Below are 8,871 nucleotides of genomic sequence, written 5' to 3' on the forward strand. Positions count from 1 at the left end.
AACATTAGATGTATTACTTACTAGATGGTGATAAATGATGTGAAAAAGAAAAATTAGAATAGCATAAAGGGCATGGAGGCAGACTGCAATTTCAAAAAGGATAATCAGGGTGAGATAATAATCTTTGAACTATTACCTCATCATTTAGGACTGTGGAACACCAGCAAATATTTTTGTACAAGTACAGACTTCTTCATATAGGCCTTAAAAGATAATCAAACAGCTCTTTGCAGCATTCCAAGACAAAGATGATCTATTGAAGATATATACCTAAACTTAGTGATAGCTTGAAAAGCAAGCAAGCATGCTGTGGAACCAGTTGAAAAGAATTTGGCTCAGAGGAAAGGGAGCTTTCCTTTTCCTTGCAGTGTTTTATTTATTTGTTATGACACTTGAGGTGTGAACACATCTGTGGTCTAAATTATCAGCTGTGAAGTAATGGGAGGCCTTAGATTGATACAGGTAGTTGAATAGACACAATTCCAGCTTTGAGTTCAGCAATTTCAACCCTGGCTGAGAGTTTACTCAGCAAAACAATTGGGGTAGAAATAGCAAACCCTAGACTTGGCAGATCCTCAGAAAATGACAATACCAGTGTTGTTGAGAATCAGTAGGGAATGGGGCATATATGCTTTTGATTCACTAAAGAATATAAAGCATGGGAAAGAATAGACTCATGAGAACTTTGTGAGATGCTCAGAAATACTTTGAGAGCCATGGTGTTCGACTATGAATAGTGTGAACTTGACCAGACTATAATTGAGTTTAATTAGAATATAACATAATTTGTTCTCAGCGTCATGTATGGTTTAGTGATACCTCATTTACAGATACATAGGCACACTCATAAATCTGGAAGTGACATTTTTCAAGTTCTGGGTTTAAATGCCTGCAAAGAATTCTTAGTGACGTGTTTATCATTAAGTAAACACATGTTAAGTATCTTCTACATTCCATTTATTAAGCAAACTGAGGTTTAATAAATGTTTATCATCTTTGATTTTCCAATATTCAATATTCCTCTAGTATCACCTTGGTTTGCTTTTGAAAAATAGCATTTCTCACGTTGTGTGTAATCTTGGTGGGAGAAAACGCCTACCTCCTACTGCCAAAGTTTATGAGAGCCGACCCCATTCTCCTTGCACCAGATGAAACCTGGATTGTGCTGTAATGGTGACCCAGTGACATCCAAAATGTCATTCTCTCCAGAGTGTTAGAAATCTAAGCCATTGATGGAAGGACGTGAAAAACAAATATAGTAAATGCGACAATGTAGACACTTCCTGCTTTACAATAACTCTGTGTTTCTTAAGACCTCACCATCTCTATGAGTTTATTCCTCTATGTTCCCAACAGCCTGGGGAGTTAACTGACATACTGCTTACAGGGGCTTATGGGCTCTTGTTTTGTATAACTATTTTTCATCATCTGGTATCTTATTCTGAAAATATATATTCAATAATCATTTTAAGGACCTACTTGGTCAGTAAGTCCCTATTTAGTGTCCAGCAATGTCCAGGTAACTTAGGTCACATTAAACTGCTTAAGGAATTAGACCCACCCTCAGGAAGCTTACAGTCTAAGGCTATGGATTATACATTTGCAAAAGCAACAATTGTAACAGTCACATATTAAACAAGAAATTGTCAGGAAGAGAGTACTGTGAAAAAACATAGATATCAAAAAATATTAAAGTATGAGGATCAGGGAAAACTTTGTTGCAGAATTTTGAGGTGCTTTTGGAATGGTTTAGTCCTATGGCAATGGAGCACCAGCAAGAATAATAAAATCAGCCAGTGCTTTATTCACATATGTGCCTGCCACTGTATTATTGGCATTGCACTCTGCACACACTGACTTTTTTTTTTTCAACCCAGCCATGAGAAAATATTTCCTATCACTTTAAATAAATTAAAATATAATTTCTAAAGCTACAATGTTGTCCCTTAGTGTAAGACATCAGCAATACTTTGAATATGAACTTGAAAATAACATTATAACTCTTTCAAAGGTAGAAATTCAGACAAAAATAAGTAGTTAATGGAGACAATCCAGAAAAATAAAGAAGAGCCCTGACTCTGTCTACAGAGAAGGGTTTTTTTTGTAAATGAATAACGGAGAAACAGAACTAGCCACTTGGAAGGATTCTAGGGCCTAACATTTATGGGAAGGATATTATGGGAAACATTGCATTAGGTTCCCTTTAAAACCTGAAGATGGTTCTGCTCTTGCAATGAATACCTCTTTTTGTCCTCTCTTTCTGGAGAAAACAAGAGCAATTAATATTCTCTGATGATGTGTTATTTTTCTAACATAAGTCATATTAAGATATATGTGTCATTGCTGAAAAGACAAATTATACACTTTGCAATAAGGGAAGATAACAGGTAAAGTTTGCAACATGCCAATGAGAATCCTCTCTATTTCAGAAAATAATTTGTTCAGTTCAGAGAGTATAGTGAAATATATCTCTTAGTGTTCAAATAAGCTCAAAAGTTATGAATAGAGGTTTTGTGGCACATGATTTCTGCTCTGTATGGGAAAATAAAGAAATTAGAACATTTTACTTTTTGGAAGGCTTTGTGTGTTTGAATTCTTGGATTTGGGCTGAGAGTTATAGACAAACTCTTAAGTATTCACCCATTTGAAGAAGTAGGTTAGACCATATGAGGATGCAGGATTCTACTCATGTTTGAAATAATTTCCTCCTTGCCAAAGTAATAAAATAAATGCAGGAAATAGCTGAGTATTGCTTAATAGAACTATGCATATATAAAAGGAACAGTAAAAGCCTTTTGACAGCTTCCTATATCTTAGTATCCCATAACTCACTCTTAATTGCATTTAAAATAATAAAAATGAAGCCTTATCCAGAGAAAGAAGTCATGTCTACTTTTGCAAAGATTCTGTAGTTGGTGAATCTTATGTCAAGGGAGTGGGAGCGAGTTCTGTGGAATTGCATATATTCTTCTTTAACGTCTATGGCTGTTGTTTATAGTCAGTAAAGTTCTACAAGTAGGTCCAGAATGACTCAGGAGGTTGTGAACAGCACATCACCTGTGCAGAATAAGCTCAAAGTGTCCTTCCAAGAAGTCATCATTCATGAATACACTCCAAGGCAGGGTGTTCCCTGAGGTCTTCTCTTCTGCGTAGGACCTTGTCAATTCTGTTCATAAAAGACAATCCAGATAAGAAGCTGACTTGTGGAGATGCAGAATATCTCCTTCATTTTCTTTCTGGATGAAATAAAGGGATAGTCATTTTGTGTCCAGAATAATTGAAGAGTTGTTGGAAGCTCATGCGTCAGAGAACCTCCTTTAAGAAATGGTTCTTTGGGGTGAATGGGAGCTTTTACTTCTCCCTCATCACCTGCCCTCCAATTGAATTGGGGGCATTTGGGAAACTCCCTGATGTCCTGCTCCCTCTGAGGACCTTGTCCAATCATATGTAGCCTCTTTTGCTAGACATCAAGATGAAAAATGGTAATTATTCTGCTATTGAAAAGCTAGTACCTTCAAATATTTATGATAATCATTTGTAGTAAATATTGTAAGTATCCCTCCAAAGATGGACTAGAGACCATAATCTAAGACTATGTGATGGGGAAAGAGGCTAGCTTTCCAGAGAGAGAAAAATTAAGCAGAAATCATAGTAATTTATGCTCTGTAAGAATGATAGTTCACATTGAGATTTCACATGTATTTTTTGATCCCTCTTACCGGTACTGGGTAAGGCAATCTAAGATTATTTTCTCAACTTTACAGCTATACCTCAGAGAGGTTAACAGATTTCTATAAGGTCACAAAGTCAATTGGCAGTGAAACTAGAAAAGAAAAGACATCTTCTGGTTCCAAACCCTGTGATTTTCTACTGCCAGTCAGTAACAGTGAAACAAGTGGAACACTGTTTTGTTGTTACTATTGTTGTTTTTGCTATCATGGAGAAAGACAAGTTATGTACTTTCTAATTAAATTAACACGACTTAGAGATAATTTGTATATTGCTTAAGTTCTTAAGTTTTGACATTAAAATTCCAGGATTTGAATTTCAGTGTCTATTAATTATTAGCTGTGAAAACCTGGAACATTTAAAACAATTCACTAAGACTCACTTACCTTAGTTATAAAATAGGGATAGCCATGGTATCTACTTCATAAGATCATTGTACATTAAACTAAGTTTAAAAATGCATATAAGACACAAAAGAGTCTTCAGTAAAAGGTGGCAGTGAAATGGTTGTGATGTTGATAGTAATAGTGCTGGTGAAGGTGATAACGGTGGTGGTAATGGTGATGGTTGTGGTAACGATGATGAGGGTGGTAGTGATGGTTGTGATGGTGGTGATGTAATGGTAGTGGTGACTGTGATGGTGGTAGTGGTAATGGAGATAATGATGGGATAGCGGTGTTGATGGTTGTGATGGTGGTGGTGATAGTGCTGATGGCAATGGTGGTGATGTTGCTCATGATAGTGGTGGCGGTGATGGTGGTCATGATGGTGGTGGCAGTGATGGCGGTGGTGGTGTTAATGGTGGTAGTGCCAGTAATAGCAGCAGAAGCAATAGAATTTCAAAGGTGTAGAAAGTAATATATTGAGATAAAACATGCCTAATTTTATGTTAAGTTTAGCAAGACTCTTATTGTTCCCCCTGTTGCAAATTGTTCTGCTCTGTGAATCATGATCTGTAGACAAAAAGAACCTAAATTTATGAGGCCATAAAAACAAAATTTTCAGTTCTCATTGGGCCATTCCACTCGTGATGGGCTATTGCTGTTAGTTTTGTGCTGAGCACTAGAGGGTGAGGATAATTTCATGTTTGTCCTTGTTTTTTTTCTATTTTAACAGTTCTTGGATAAATAATCAATCTGAGGGTTTGATCAACTACTAAGCATGCCATGATGATTTCTTTTGAGAACCCAGAAAATTTCTGGGAGAGAAAATTTCTACTGGGAGAGTTTGTAGCCCTAAGTTGACTCACTGCGGTAGATTATATTGTTTACCAAATATCCTAGCTCTCTCCCTGTGATATATCTTCCCACAAGGTGGTTTTTCTTCCCCATCCTGTTGGTTTTATGATGGTCATAGGCTGTGCATCGAATAATTAAATGTGAGCAGAAGTGATGTGTGTCCTCATCTCTTTCTCCTCTCTGCCACAGGAGCAGCCATATTTCACATAGAGATTTTCCCATCAGCCCTGTCCTGTTTTGAAGACTATATGAAACAGAGGTGAGGCTGAACTATGATATATAAGTAGCATGACTGAAAAATAAATCTTGTTTCTTCTGAAGTTGTTGGTACAATATAATTTAGCCTGACAGATACATCACACTGCCTAATAAACTACTTAGTTGCAGACCATGTGGTTTTTTTGTTGTTGTTGTTGTTGCTTTTTTGCTTTTTTTTTTTTTTTGAGACAGAGTCTCACACTTTTGCTCAGGCTGGAGTGCAGTGGCATGATCTCGGCTCACTGCAAGCTCCACCTCCCAGGTTCATGCTGTCTTCCTGCCTCAACCTCCCGAGTAGCTGGGACTACAGGCACCTGCCACCACGCCTTGCTAATTTTTTGTATTTTTAGTACAGATAGGGTTTCACCATGTTGGCCAGGCTGGTCTCAAACTCCTGACCTCAGGTGATCCACCCACCTCGGCCTCCCAAAGTGCTGGGATTACAGGCGTGAGCCACCGCGCCGGGCCAGACCATGTTTTAATTATCATTAAATCCATATTGTCTACTACAATGCCTAGAATATACCAGGTGCTCAATAAAAATATTATTAAATGACAAGTGAAAGCAACATATCCATTTATTAATATTACTTTCGTTTGAAAATCCACAAGTATATCTGCATTTTGAAAAATTGCTAAGCTTTATCTTCTAATCTTTTACAAATAATGGTAAATAACACAAGACTTTATATGGCCAACATTTAATACATGTATGTTGATTTTCTAAAGACATCCATTTCTTTACCTTCCTGTCTCTCATAGCATCTGTTAATGTATCCGAATAGACTTGAAATTTCTACAAGAAAAGGAATCATTTTGTTTTATTATTTATTTCCCTGAAATCTAGATTATTCCTGCCAGATTTGCCACACATATACACATTTAATATATACTTGTTAAATGACTGACAAAATGAGTGGTTACAAAGAAATATATTTCCCATGGGTATATTTCAGGCTGACAGTCATGAAGTTATCCAGACATAGGCGGGCATTTTTATCTCATATAGTAGCTTTTGTCCACCTTAACCAAGCTAACCAACGATCATCTGTTTATTGCATAGTGTCAGTTGTGTTCATAATATTGAGTATTGATTGACTGTGGTTTTATTAATAAAGTGTACCATGTAGAATATAGAAGAATAAGATAATTTTGGCTGGAGAAATGTTGTTCTTGCTTGTTGTTGTTGTTGTATGGGTATGTATGTTTCTTTCTACTTAAGTGATAAACATTGCCCAAAATGGGAAATTGCAATTGGTGTAATTTTGATGATTAATCTCTGCTAAATTTAGTTATATGAAATGCCAGTTATGAGTGAATTTACTCACATTTATAAAACTTGTGGGGTCCATATGGGTGAACAGATTGCTTTATTCGCAGGTTGTGCCATGTGGGGGTTGTAGCCAGAGATAAATATCCCTACCTTTCTGTCCTGGATGTCAGCAAGAATCAGCTTGCAGCAGTCAGTGCTTGTGGTAACTTGGAGCTAGCCATATGAACATCAATTACTAAGATGTGCCTGGCCTGGACAATGAATTGCTTCTAACCTGCCTCTTTGCCTGCTGCCTCTCTAATCTTTCTTCATTTTACTGCCAGATTCAAATTTCCAAATCACCATTTTTATCAGGTTATTTCCCACCTTCAATAGCTTCACTTTGTCTACAAAAATCCAGGCACCTTGGACCGATATTCAAGGTTTTCTGCTAGTCTCACTTCAACTACTCTTTCAGACTGAATCATTACCTCTTATCTGCACGAATGTAGAGTTGCAGCTGAACTTGATCATTCAATATCATCTTTGCACCTGATTCTTTTCTGCCTCCTCTTACTTGCTCAAGTCATTATCTCTGTTTGAAAGCACTTTCTATGTTCTTCACAGTCATTTAGTTGGTACATATTTATCGAGTATTGGACTATGGGTCAGGCCTTGTCCTCTCCACTAGCAATACAGCAATTAAAACAGCCTAGGGACCTGTTCTCTTGAAGCTTATGAAACAACATATTATATTTCAAAAATCCTTATAAATTTCCTCATCGGAATATTTAATCTTACAGTTTGTTCAACTGGAAGAATTCTCTCCTTCTTCTAAAAAATTTTAATGCTTACTGTATCTCCCTAATTGTGCCTGTCAAGGACAACCATATACATACTCCTGTATATTTCCACACTCAAGCCTGGTTCCTGGAACATGGAACATCTCAAAAACACTTGTTCTTATTATTTTTTAAATGATTGAAAAAAGGAACCAATACCAGACATATTTTGAGTGTTTACTGTGTACCAAGTATTGTGCAATGTACTTAAAATATATCATCTCTCACCTCCACAAGAGCCTGATATGGCACATGCATTTCTTACAACTTTCTTAATGAGAAACTATTAATGAAAAGTTAAGACAGGCAGTATGTAATTTGTGGAAAGAATGGAACATTTTTTAATTAAATAGTACTCAGCTCCTCTCTTTAACATAGAACTAATCTGTGACCAGACACTGCGCTTACAGAGTCAATTGTGTTCATGATGATGTATTTGACCCTAGTTTTATTGTTTTAGTGGATCATGTAGAGTAATGTAGGCTAATTCTGGTTTGAGAGAATTTTGGCTACAAAGTTATTATGGCTGAAGTGGGATCAAACTCATGTCTATTTTATGGCAGAGCCCACACATTTTTTTTCCTATACTACTCTGCTGCATAAGTGAAATAGTGGGAAAGTACTCAGAGGTATTCACTGCAGTAGATGTTGTTGGTGCTTTGCCCATATCCCCTAGGCAAACACCTCTAAACTCTGAAGGCTCTTTATTCCATACAGCTATGGGGATTTTATCTGGCCGTGATAGTAATGACAAGCCACATTTGTTGGAGGGTTAGTGTCTTCCAGATCCATCCTCAACCACTACCAGGCATGGAATTAATGTGTAAATGCCCTAGTGCCCTCCTGCCTTGGTGGGGATAATGAAGAAGTATGTTCTACACTATATCCCTCATTTATTTAGTGAAATTAGTTTCTGGTATCCTATAGAAGCAACTTGCTTAATAATGCACCTTGTATTGAATTGTTTTGCTTCCCTATGTCACTTTTTGATTCGCACCAGTATTTCTTGGAATTCTTCCCCAATTCCACAACCAAAAATATGTACTATTTGCATTCCAGGTCTTGTCTAGATCTGCTTCTGGGACAACCCAGAACAAAACACCTTTCTGATTTCTAGTTGTCAGTGGCTGTCTTGTCACCCCAGCCTGCTGTCTGCTGCCAGAATCCCTGTCTGCTTCTCATTGTAGGATCCAGAGGTCTGTCACCAATGAGCTTCCTACTGCTTGGCTCTGGTTTTTAGCTCTCAGCCAGTGGGTAGTGATGTAAGAAGTTTCTTTCCTACTCATGGCTATGATTTTGGAAATGTTTGCCACCCTCCTATTTCTTTCCTACTCATGGCTATGATTTTGGAAATGTTTGCCACCCTCCTCCTAGGGTCAGTCGTGCCAGGCTGAGTTGAGCTTCAGAGAACCCACAGGAGCCTGGCGAGGCAGGTGACTTTTCTGGCTACCTTTCTTATATGTGGCCAGCCTGCCTCCTTCCCAGGACCATAATTTTATTTTCTCAATTCTGTTCTCTTTTTTCTTTAAATATAGACAATTTTTATTTGACA

This window comes from Symphalangus syndactylus, chromosome 7 (genome assembly GCF_028878055.3).
Source record: "Symphalangus syndactylus isolate Jambi chromosome 7, NHGRI_mSymSyn1-v2.1_pri, whole genome shotgun sequence".
NCBI classification, from domain to species: Eukaryota; Metazoa; Chordata; class Mammalia; order Primates; family Hylobatidae; genus Symphalangus; species Symphalangus syndactylus.